The sequence below is a fragment of the Hibiscus syriacus genome, unplaced genomic scaffold, assembly GCF_006381635.1.
Source record: "Hibiscus syriacus cultivar Baekdansim isolate YM2019G1 unplaced genomic scaffold, ASM638163v2 tig00000778_pilon, whole genome shotgun sequence".
In the NCBI taxonomy this organism is placed as follows: Eukaryota; Viridiplantae; Streptophyta; class Magnoliopsida; order Malvales; family Malvaceae; genus Hibiscus; species Hibiscus syriacus.
In genome coordinates this window covers 227,873-241,586 of record NW_024061825.1, presented here as the reverse complement: position 1 = coordinate 241,586, position 13,714 = coordinate 227,873, and the positions used below count along the sequence as shown (strand labels likewise).

Below are 13,714 nucleotides of genomic sequence, written 5' to 3'. Positions count from 1 at the left end.
AGTGGACTCTTGAGGGATGACAGGCGAGTCGGGCTTCTTCTTGCGGTGTCTTCGCACTATTGGGGTGTACGGAGACTTAATAGCACGTGCACGCTGTCTGATGCGTGAACTCCGTCGTGCAAGCATAACCGACGTAAAGCATCCACTCTATCGGGCCGCTAAATAATTAAATACAAAAATCAGTAAATAAACAGACATGATATTTAAACAGTGAAAACAAAGACAATATGTTTCAAACTTGCATTGTATTCACCCAAGTCATTATTCTATCATAGTTCACAAAATGCATCAGATAACAAAGAAAAATATGTTTCAAACTAATACCCTGAAGTTAGTATTTGTCTTTGTTTTGTCTATTGGTTGAAGTAATGCAATCCATTCAAGTTTCAATTTGCAGAAGAAGAAATAGTTTACTTTCGCAACACGAAACTTAAAGTCGCAACGCGAAATGATAATCGCAACGAGAAACCAAAATCGCAATGCGAAACCAAAATCGCAACGCGAAATGAAAATCGCAACGACAGAATCGCAATGCGAAATGAAAATCGCAATGAAAGAATCGCAACGCGAAATGAAAATCGCAATGCGATTTTGGTTTCGCGTTGCGATCTTGTCGTTGCGATTTTGGTTTCGCGTTGCGATTTTAAGTTTCGTGTTGCGAAAGTAAACTATTTCTTCTTCAAATTGAAACTTGAATGGATTGCATTACTTCAACCAAAAGACAAAACAAAGACAAATACTATTTCACAGTGTTAAAGAATACACAGTTTAGCAGAATTGGCAGCAACCGAACAAATTTACTTTCAACCAAAAGACAAAACAAAGACAAATACTATTTCACAGTGTTAAGAATACACAGTTTAGCAGAATTGGCAGCAACCGAACAAATTTACTTTCAACCAAAAGACAAAACAAAGACAAATACTATTTCACAGTGTTAAAGAATACACAGTTTAGCAGAATTGGCAGCAACCGAACAAATTTACTTTCAACCAAAAGACAAAACAAAGACAAATACTATTTCAGTGTTAAAGAATACACAGTTTAGCAGAATTGGCAGCAACCGAATAAATTTACTAAGCAATCTAAGTGAAATGGCTAATCTAAGTGAAATTACGAGTAAATTTATCATTAAGTTAAATATGGAAAATCTTAAACTTACCTCGTTGCGTAGAGTATGAACCTCATTCTGCAACGATACTATCATCTCCGTAGAGCGGCAACCTCACCACGTAAAGTTGACACCTCCACACGCCATGCACCATCGTTATCGCGTAGAGTACCGATCTCCTCACGCAAGGCATTGACCTCATCACGTAACTCCCTTGACTCATCCCGTGGAGGTGGAGGTGGAGAACAGGGAGATAGGAGTCGTGGCATCTTTGCCGGTCGCCTATCATGAGGTGATGGTGGAGAAGAGACTCGATGATGTGACGGGATAGGTGATGGCTCTCGTTCTAGAGGTGTATAGTCGGGTCGATCGGGTGATGGCTCTAGGTGAGGTGATGGCTCTCGAATTGGAGGAAGTGGATGCTGCTCATCATCCGTGCCATCAAAAAAACTCTGACTAGCTTGCCACCAATCAGTGGCAAGCTCTTCCTCCGTGGGTGTCAGTCTTTGTAATGGAATGTTGGCCTCCTAAAAATAAAAACTCAAACAAAGTTAAACGTCTACTATTAATAACTTGTTTATATATTATATGAAAGTATTTGTGTTAACTTACATTATTTATTGTCGCATATGGTATTAAGTCTTCCCAATCCAACAGAGTTTTCCTCTTCCAGGAAATAGCCCTGGGAATATCATTTGACGTTTTTATTGCATATGTACGCATGCTGGGGAAAGCCTCGAATATCCAAATCTACAAACAATATAATAACAAAATTAGTAATTGTTAAATAATTAATTATAATTTTAGAAACATTATATAGAAATTCTTACCTTAAAGGCCCAAACAAAGCCTGACAAAGTGTATTTCGACCCATCGCCACGCAAACTTTTGCGGTCATCAAAGGCAGTAGACAACTTAGTCCAGGTAGCTTTCCATATACGAACCCCACGGAAACAGATTCCATGCATTCAGGTCCTCTACCAATATTATTAGCTCCCGAGGAATAGGTTGTCTGGCCTCTCTGCCTAAAAAGCCGGCATACACAAGTAGTAGAAGGCATACTCGGACAACATCGACGTCATCCTCCGAGTGAAACCAGCTTTCTTTTAAACAATTTCTTCAGGTCGTCGACGTGTAGGTTCGGCTTCTCCATTGACTCATCCGGAAAAACCCGGGATAACCATGATGGGCGGGCGATATGACGAGTGTACCGGCCTACATCATCATGTCTGAATCGTAGACCAGTGATTAAGCAGAACTCCTTCCGCCCAAAACAAGTATACGCTGGTGGAAAATGAAACCATATCTCTTCCTCACCACGTTGTATACTGTCGGGTAGATTTGATGTCATGGTCTGAAGCTACAAATGGGTCAAATTAGCATCTCCACCCGGATGCTGTACTCTCAGCCATGGCCCGAAGCAGGTTTCCTCAAACAATTGTCTTTGAGCAGGTGAAAGCTTCGAAGCAATTGTAGTGGCTAGGCTAACTTTATTCCTTAATGTCAATGAAGCCGAAAAAAATTTCTACAAAAACAATAAACATACCAAGTTAGATATACCAAAAACTACACTGTGAAGATATACCAAAAACAATAAACATAAAAGTAGTAGTTATTCTTGAAACTAAAATTTGCAACACTGTTTTGTCTTTTGGTTGAAATGAAAATCGCAACGAGAGAATGACTGTCGCAACGAGAGAAATGAAAATCGCAACGAGAGAATCGCAACGCGAAATGAAAATCGCAACGAGAGAATCGCAACGCTAAATGAAAATCGCAATGCGATTTTGGTTTCGCGTTGCGATTCTCTCGTTACGATTTTCATTTCGCGTTGCGATTCTCTCGTTGCGATTTTCATTTCTCTCGTGCGACAGTCATTCTCTCGTTGCGATTTTCATTTATCTCGTTGCGACTCTTCTGCAAATTGAAACTTGAATGGATTGCATTACTTCAACCAAAAGACAGAACAAAGACAAAGACAAATACTAACTTGAAAATCGCAACGAGAGAATAGCAACGCGAAATGAAAATCGCAACGACAGAATCGTAACGCGAAATGAAATCTAAGTGAAATGGTTAATCTATTATTGAAATGACCAGTAAACTTATCATCAGTTCAATATGAAAAACCTACAATAATGCAAACATTTCAAAAAAAAAATAATTAAAAAAACTAACCCTCGGAGGTTGATTTTTCATTTCTGAATATTGTGAGGGATTTCTGACCGTGAATGGTTGTGAGGGATTTCGCCGGAGATGGGGACGGAAATCTTCGGAGATGGGGACGGATTTCTTCGCCGTAGAGAGTGAGAGATGGAGATGGGACTGAGTTGTGATTTTAGGTTTTAGGTTTGAGTTGCGATTACGGGATTTTGTCTTAATATTCGTTTTTGTAATTTGAAAATAAAATACGCGTAGCGATTATAATGGCGCTTTAAATATCGCGTTGCGATTTACGGATACGCGTTGCGATTTTATGTATTATCGTTGCGATTTACGGATACGCGTTGCGATATACGGATACGCATTGCGATTTACCCATACGCGTTGCGATTTACGGATACACGTTGCGATTTACGGATACGCGTTGCGATTTATGTGTTCGCGTTGCGATTTTCATATTTGCGTTGCGATTTTGGAAAATCGCAATGCGAATTTGTACTATCGCATTGCGATTTTCAAGAATCGCGTTGCTATTTTGGAAACTGATTTGCGATTCTGGGGATCGCGTTACGATTTTTATTTCGCGTTGCGATTTTGTTGGTCATTTTGGCAAATCCAAAAAAAGTTGGTTAAAATCGTATATTATAAGGCATTTTTGGTCACTGAGGCGATTTTCTCATAAAAATAACTAAATAGATTGTTTAATTATAAGATCAATCATTTTTATTCTGATTATTAAATTATTATGTTGATACCAAATAAATAAATATTTAAAAGACATATAACAAACGATGTTTTTTTAAAAAATTAATTGAATTATTGTAAATAAATATTATTTTATAATTATCTTGAATTATTAAAAAAATTGATTAAACCACTTATTTTTAACTTAATTAATCACTCAAACTAATTCTAACAACGTAGCAAGGTGAGAATGAAATTTTATTTAGGATAAACTATACATTTAGTATCTAAAAGTTGCTTTTGTTTTATTTTGGTATCCAAAATTTATTTTTTTTAAATCATACACAATATTCAGTTTAAGTTTTAATTTGGTACCCATTATCAGTGGCGGATTCAAAAGTATTTTTCAAGACGGACGCATATATATTAATAATAGAAACTTTTTTATAAGGTGGACACATAAATTTTAGGGTGACAATTAATATAAAAAATTCGAATTTTACGATATGCATGTACCTACCTTGAAAAATATATACATCCACTATTATTCACCGTTAAAGATATTAATAAAATTACTGACGTGATAATTTTTTTATTTTATGATGAAAAATATATTTATCATTTATTTTTTTAATAGAGAATAGAACATCGACGGATAGGGACCTCGAACGATGGTTTATAGTGATGGAATGGAGAGTATGTCATACTCACTTCGTCACCAACACTGCCCCCCTTTTTAATATTGCAAGTAAGAATTTTATATCAACAGGACAACAGTGCCCCTATTCCACTAGTTTCTTTTATTACTATTATTTTGTTTGGATATAATTGTTGTATCTGTGATGCCAATCCCATCTTGGATTAATAGAAGGATTCAAGCAATGAGATTTAAGAATTAGTGAATTACAAGTTTAACATTATACAATTTTAAAATAAAACACATCATAACAGTCAAATTTTATTCATAAGGAAAAAATCACATCACCAGTATAGAAAATAATATTTGTTTTTATACTATCATAAATAATCTTGAATTATAACAACCCGATTAAAATTAATTTAATTTTATAGCATGTTAACAAATAACGCATTAAGATGGTATCATGTCATAAATAATATAAGAATGTCACATGTCAATTAAAATTAATTTTTTAATTTTGAAAGAATTTAACACGTGTATTTCTGATTTAATTGTCATGTGTAATCAAATAAGGTAAGTACACAAAATGACACTTTTGGTATTAAAACAGCTATCTTTGAAAGGTAAGTATCGCATTGAAAATTTTGCTATAGTTAATGGATCGTTCGTGTTATTATCTCTTATGGAATATGAAAATGTGACAAAAGCTAGGTTGTTGAAGAGTCACCAATAAAATATAAAATTATACATAAACAACTTGGGAGTGGATAAACCTGCGGACGGAAACGATAGAGTGGGATTAGGCTTCATCCTTGCAACAAACAAATCCTTTGGAACCAAATTGACGAAGATGATTCTTAATTCAATTTGAATGGTTATAGATGCAAAAGTATGCATGATTTAAATCAAATGAATATGCACGAAACAAGCGACCTCAATGGTAAAAGAATTGATATTATTTAAGATTCCAGATTCGAATACTAATTGTCAAATGGTTAATATTAAATAGATAATATTATAAGTTGTACTTATCTTGTATTAATCAACTGAAGTCAAGTTAGCCGTGTGCATCCTTTGGCTTCCATTTTTTTTTATTAAACCATCTCTCCCAATCCAAATAGCTGGGAAGTAGAACGGTTGAGTGGAAATAAAATAGTATGAATAAAGTACAATCGAAGATTTGACTTTCAAGTCTTGAACAATTTGTCATGTTCATATGTCCCAATCTAGTACACATTCCTTTTATTTGTTTACGAGGGAGGACAGACACAATAGAAATTGACCTCCTCAAACGGAAACTAAATCTAGGCCCAATTTCCCTTTTTGTTTTGGCTCCCGTAGGTATCCACTATCTCTACAACTTCCTCCTTTTCCTCTTCCTGTTCCTATTTGAATGAGAAAGGCAGCATACCACCCCCTGACCAGGCCATCTTGTTTGGTGAATAGTTTTCTTGTTAAAATACAATAGCATTACCGTTACCATTAGTGTTAGCACATATGAATAACTCCCACTGGGATTGCTTTCAGGTCCAGTAACACCATGCATGTTTTTCTTCTCCACATCCTATACCATTTATCAACCTTTTTGTTCCAAATTACTACTCTTTATCCCTTTCAGTTCACCCATTTCACTGCTGATTCTTATCACCCTAACGAACACTCTCGATTGAGTTCTCTTCACTCGGAAAATTTCACCCGAATCTCGGAGATCACTATTGTCTGGGAAGGCAGCTTTCCCAGATCTGTTTTTCCTTCAGAAAACCCGACTGACAAAACTATAAAGTACCACAAGCGTGCTTTTCCATAGGATACCCAAACGGATTATTCTGCTTTGATTTCCATTCATGTTTCACAAGCTTTGCAACTCATCATCTGAGGAACCATTAAATTACATGCATCAACGAGATTCCATATAGTACCAGTATCAGTGTATTTTCACGCAGCTTGTAGTGGTTCTACACTAATGTGAAAATCAGGTGGAAAGAAACCCATGACATTACGCATTGTATTATTAGCATCAGAAACTATCAGATTCCAGACTTGACCAACGGTAGCCCACTCTGTCCAAGGTTGATACCCTTCACTCTCGAGTATGGACGAGTAGCTCTACCAAGCACTTTGTGTAATTTATTTGCCCAGAAACTAAAAGTACCACAATGACATCAATATATTAAGTTATACTTGATGCAAACCATGTACCGAAATGGCAAGCAAAGGACAGTAGGTCAAATATTTGGAAGGCCGCAAAAGTACACTATCAGCATATTTTTCATTAAATCTATGCAAATGCATTGAAAGAGTACAACATTACCACTAGCCCAAATTTTTAATTGGAATGGATCTGTAGTTTAGTATTCCCAAACATACTAATCAAACTTGGATAATATAAAGAATATTCAGAAAATCCAAATCAGCCAAGAAATATTCCCTTGAACCTTCTTTAAGTATAATTCTTCAAGATCTTAATGTAAATATCACAATAGAGAAATTTTCTTTATGATTCAGTAAGTGGATAGTCACATTCTGTCCATTAATTGTTAAAGTAGGGAATTGTGGGGAAACATTCACAGAAGAAGCATAAAAATTACCAATGCTGACTAATTCCATTAGTAACAGGTGTATGAAACTTGTAACACAAAGATCGGCATATGCACTTACCATAACTTACAATTGCATGCCACGGGACAGCCATACATCGGACAAGCTTGAGTAACTATTTCAAAACAGGGTGTAATGTACATGTTATCTGGAGTCTTCATTTAGCTATGACCTCAAATTAGGAATCACTTTTCTTAGTATCTCTGCTTCTCTGGCTATTTGGATATCTGAAGGCCAAAAAATCTGATGTATAACTTTTACAAGAAAGCGAGGAAGTAAAGCCACAATTATTATAAGCAAAATGGTGAGCCAATAGGTGGGTGACTTTGCCAGATGGTAGATTGTCCTGCCAAATAGTAAAAATAACATAAAATCAATCCAATAGAACTTTGGAATTAAAGATCAAGAAATCATACTCTGAGGTGAAACTAACCAGTAATTTGGGAAGATGGGTATAGAATCCAATACCACCATACAGGCATATGTGATAATTATCGATCCCCACACTGCAGCATGAATAATGAATACCCAACGACGAATGTCCATTGCCAAGTGTATATTAACAAGAATAACAACTGCTATAGTCCACAAACTGCCCATGCTCCATATATCAATTGAGCTCTCCTTATATGTGAAGAGGGGTATATAGAACAGAACAAGGCTCTGCCATAGTGTGTCAATCATTGTGATCCAGAAGAGTTGAAGATTATATGCCTCATGTCTATGCCCCACACCATAAAGTTTAGGATACTTTAGGAGTGTCTTATGACTTAAGTCCTTGTCAAGAACGCCAACAACAATGGTAGGGACAGATGTATATATAACAGAATAAAATACACTACTCCAATCTGTTAATGCAGAAGTGGTTGAAAAGGCTGTGCATAATATGTACCTACAACATAAAACAATGTACCGTGAAACCCTCATCCGTTAATTTCACATGTTACGAAAAAAGAAGAGAAAAATGGATTAATATTTCTTGATAGACAGATGTCAATATACTACATTGCTTTTTAATTGCCCATGAAAAGGCCCACAATTTGATTGACCACTTCTAGTTATCTCTGATAAAATGGTCAAATTTGATTAGACATATAGTTTGCTAACTAATATGTAGAAATAAAAAAATTGCAAACCCAAGGGGGAATTTCTTTTGAACTGTGGGGAAATTACCTAGAAAAATTCCCCTTTCTTTTAAGCAATGTGCGCATGAAGTTCAAAAAGCTCAGATTCACAACAAAAAATGGTACATACCAGAATAGCATCAACACAAAAACAGCATTGCGATAGAAGTTGTAAAGAACTAAGTAACCAACGCGCTGGTAATTCCAATGACCATGCACCAACAGTAATCTTTTCAGAAACCGGAACTGGCCCATGGCGAAATCTGATGCCATCACAGCCTGTCGTCCTTCCTGCCCACATATTCCAACACCAACATCCGCCATTTGGATCATTGAAACATCATTAGCTCCTGTCAAAATGTAACTATCAGAGAAGTATCAATGCTAGCTTGAAACATGTAAACTATAGAAGCTAATGAAGCCACTAGAGCAAAATCCAAACACAGCAAATAGTCAAAAAGACTTGCCATCACCAATAGCCAATGTCATGTCATCAGTGCGGCTTTTGATAAGATCCACAATTCCGGCTTTCTGCAGGGGTGCAACACGACAACAGAGCACTACCTTACAGGAAGTTGCAATATCGAAAAGCTGTTGAAAGGTGTAAAAAAAAAGGAAATATTCAGGAATGAGAAACAATGAGAGTAAATCCATATATAGAAGCAAGACTGAACCATCTTGAAACAACGCGCTACAGATACTATAAGCATCGAATCTATTTTACAAATAAAATTAGTCTTACCTCTGATTCTAAATCCTTCTCCAAATATAGACCAAACTGTTTCCGTCAATTATAAGTGCAAGGGGTGCACAAACATCTGGTTCTTCCTTTTCAGAACATTGCTGTAGCACATTGGAAGATTTTGCATCATCTGGTATCTCAAAATAACCATTTTCAGGGTTATTGCTCCTTTTTGAGTTTTCTTTTGTTCTATTTGCTGCTTGCACTCCATATCTGGTCTTTGCAACATTCAAAAGATTTCTGCATTCTTCCTCCGAATTACCATTTATGATTATTTGCTGCATATCTGCAGTCAAAAGTTTACATGAGAGTCCAATAGAAATTGCTGTTTCTTGTTTATCTCCAGTCAGAACCCAAACTTTTATTCCTGCTTGCCGAAGAGCCTCAATGGCTTCGGGTACACCATCTTGTAGCTTATCCTCAATTGCAGTAGCACCAAGTAAATTTAAGTTACATTCTACTAAAGCTGCTGTTTGACGTAGTTTTACAGCTCTGTCAATTAAAGAAGTGCTCGCATCTTCATATCGGCATTGCCACTGCTCAAGTTCTGCATCTGTAAGATCCCTTGCAGCAACTACAAGAGTGCGAAGGCCTTCTGATGAATACTCGGTCAAATGACTTTGAGTTAATTGTCTTATCTGATCACACTTCTCAGTGTCCCTATCTAAAATGCTGAACATTGTGGTATCAGCACCTTTCACTAACACCTTGATTGTGTTGTCTGGAAATCTTATAACAACTGACATTCTCTTGCGTACACTATCAAACTCATGCAAACCCAAAACATCTAACCTGAAACATTAAAGTTGTATTTTAACACAACAAATTACATAGAGAAAACTAAATGTGCACTACTTAACACTTGGCCTTTGGGCATGTTACTAGGGTTGGATCACTAGAAAATGATAAAATACGCATGCAGACAGAAGAACAAACTATAAAAAACACATACCTTAGTTTATCACCATTGACATCTATCGCAATATGTCCTGATGTTCGTTCATGGAGAGTATACCCATAAGCAGAGGCTGCAGAAACTAGTGCTTGCTCATCAGGAGATTCACCCTGATAATCAATAGCTTTCGCCTCTCCCATGAATCACTTCTTCCATGACTGGAAGAAGCACCCTGGGAAACAATTGGGATCACAGTATTACATGCAGCCAGAGTGAGGAAGAACAGATATGCAGCAATTCTTTCATCTCCAGCCAAGTCTTTATGCAACAAATTCATAAGTTCTGAATCAACAGAAATTTCAGACTTAAGCTTCCATCTGCTTGAAACAGCTGCATCTGCGAGGATCATATTAAAAATTGGAATTAATACCGCTTCTTAACAACAAAACGTACAGTATCAGAGCATAATAACTTAAAATGGAAAATTTCATAGATACCGAGCTTCATTATTCGTGAATAGGAGACTGGTGCAACAGTATAGAAAAACCAGTCAATCCAATCAAAGGCACAGCCAAACCTTTCTAACAACCTAACTAAGCATTTCATAACATGTTAAAATTGACTTGCCACCTGAAGGATACAGAGATTAAGAAAGCAACCAAAAAGGAATCTGGGTAGTCTATCAAATCGAGTTCAGCAAAAGTTGTGAAAAGACTTTGTTGATAAGTCCACTCAAGTTATCAAGGCAATAACCCAGCAAGCAGAAATAAGCAAATACATTTTAAATTAATCCAAACATAGCAGATTCAGTCCTGCACCTATATGGATGATAATGAACTGAAAATTGCCACAATTGCAAAATCAACAAGTGAAAAGAAAAACATAAATAGAGCTAACAAATCCTTACCAACACTAAATTATAAATTGTAGTATGTAGTAAGGACATCAAGTCCTCATTTACGTTATACCTTTGATGTTATTGTCCTGCAGTGAGTCATCTGTAAAATTGGAGTTTCTATAATCTTTCCCATAGACACTTGCTTTTCGAAATTCCATTTTGTTCTCAGTAAGTGTCCCTGTTTTGTCAGAAAATACATATCGTATTTGACCCAAGTCCTCATTTATGTTCAGCGATCGACATTGAAACCTTGAGCCAGAGTTGCTGCAATACATGTGTTTATCTTCAATCATGAAATAAGACTGTCCCAAGCGAACCAACTCCATAGTAATATAAAGAGAGATCGGTATCATTATCTGAAATACAATAATGGAGCTTAAAAAGGAGAAAAATGTTTCCATAGGGATCCCATAATATCTGTATGTTTTACCATTCTCCCTTCCGTTTCTTATGTATGTTTTTCTGTAATAAGGTAAGGTATCAAGTTCATCCTTGTGGCGATGGAGCCAAAGACCCATACCAACAGCAACAACAGAACACATAACAAGAAGGAAAATGGACAACCAGAGTGTTTCCCTGTTCATGTAGCTTTCCAATTTGCTTCGCTTTGAAGGGGAAACTGCACTATTCAGCATTGCTTTTGTTTCCTGCCCAGCATAAACCACCACACCTATTATCCAATCAGTGTTTTTCAGCTGACAACCACGCAAAACAATGTTTGATTGGCTGAGGGGAAATATATATCCATTGAAGTCCATATTGGCTGTGAACTCATAAATATTCCTATTAGGCTGCTCACATCTGATCAACCCCGATACATTACAACCTTCAAATATTGAAGAAGCTGTTTCCTGCCTGGCGTATCTTGTTTTCAGATTTGATTCACCATCCAAATTCATGGTCTGGATATAGGCAAGTCCACTAGGGTCACTTGTTCCTAACAAAACCATGTCACAAGGAATGGTCTCGTCAGCATGGATCTTGACAACCTCTCCAGCTCTTATTCTTTTCCATTTCTTCATTTGAAATTCCCCTGCCTGGAGAACTAATGCCTCCCGATTGTTTTCATTACGGTCAGACCGGTGTCTTCGCCAATCCTCATAACCATCTTTAATTGCTGTGACACAAAGCACAAACAAGAGTGGGAAAAGAGAGACGGTTCTCCCAAAGACTGCTAGAGGTGGAAGTTGATTGAGAGCAGCAATAGCTAGGAAATACAAATAAGCCACTCGATGAAACTGAATGAAAAGATTCTTGGGCAAGAAGGTGATAAGTGTATACTTGCTAGTCCGAATCTCATTCCCGGTAAACTCATACTTGTCATTAGTTTTCCTAGGATCATTAATGTAGATCAACCTTGGATTTTCTGCATATGGGAGATTATCATCAAAACTCGCACTTTTGTTGCGGATCCTCTGGGACTTACTCAAATTTTCTTGTGCCAGAGATGAACTCCCGGAAATACCAAAGCTTGTACACGAGTTACTGTTGTTATGCAGCTCCATGGAACCCCACGATACTTGGCGGGATATTCCAACGAGAACTACTTACAGGAACGACAGTCAGCAGAGTACTACTATTTTGGGGAAACAGCAAGGGGACGTGCAGGAGAGGTAAGAGGTCTCAAAGGATAACGTAGAGTAGCCCCCTACAGAGAGCAGTTTCTTCCTAATCCACTTCCTGGTGGTCTTCTAAATAAAGAAAATTGGCCTGAGATTCATCTTACAAGGAAGAAGAGAAAAACACATCGAAGCCGAGGCAACAAAAAGAAGGTAAACAGTGAGCAGAAGTACCTCAGTGATTCTCCACCACAGAGCAAGAATCGGATGAAGGCAGTAAAGGGTGCCCTGAAATCATAAATAGTATAAATCCTTCAATGCCACTGTCCCCATAGAAGAATGCTATTAGTACTAGTAGTAAAAAAGGCAACTACCTCGTCTTGTTCTTAGATTCTGGTCACAGGCGAAATCGAACAACATGAGGGCTAATTTGTAACAAGATTATATCTCGCTTTGCTAACTACAATCTCGTTTATTCTTCAAGTCAGGCATAAACACAGTATCTCAAAAGAAGGAACGAATGAAGAGAAGGCAAAGAGAGCAACGATCCCTCTGCAAATTGCTGATCCAATCGAAGACAGCAGATTCCAACCGTGTCCTACTTGGAAAAAGGAAAATAAAATGAAACAACGACAGATCTCTGCTAGAAACAACTCAACTCAGTTCCACGGACCTCCTCTAATCCATATAATGCCAAAACTAGAAACACTTTCTGACAAAACACATATAAAGAAGAAGGAAACCCTGAAAACTCCAAATGATGACTATGATAACACTTGTCGCATCTAATTATCAATTAACAGCTCCGAAAACCCTAGTTCACAATTAATAAGGAAAAAAAAGGGATTTATCGTATCGGGAAAAGCGCGAAGCACGAATCAATGCACTGAAAACGAAATCATAGTGAAATACAGAAATGGCAGGGAAAATATAAAAACAGGAAAAAAGTGGTGTTAAAAACCTGAGAGAAGAAGAGATCGGATCGAAGGAGAGAAGCAGAGCGATGGTGAAAGCTCAGTATGGCTAGAAAGTGCACGAAACACGAGGAAATCGGAAGAGACACGGATGGCTTAGCACCAATCTTGGCTAATTGGCAACCCTTTTTATTTCTCTTTTCTGGTTTCAAATGAACAAGGCGGATCGGAATCATGGATCTTGCTTGCTCTTTTTCTTCCCACCACCAAACAACAATCACTTTCATTATTCATTAGCCATTCGTAGCAATGACAGATCCCTTTTTCTTTTCTTTTCTTTTTACAAATTTTGTTACATTTACTTTTATTATATTTATTTTTTCTAT

The 13,714-nt window shown here is 37.0% G+C and overlaps 1 pseudogene; it reads right to left on the bottom strand.

Annotated features, from left to right (window-relative positions):
• Positions 1–7,161: 7,161 nt before the first annotated feature.
• LOC120113609 lies at positions 7,162–13,012 on the bottom strand (annotated as a pseudogene).
• Positions 13,013–13,714: the final 702 nt, after the last annotated feature.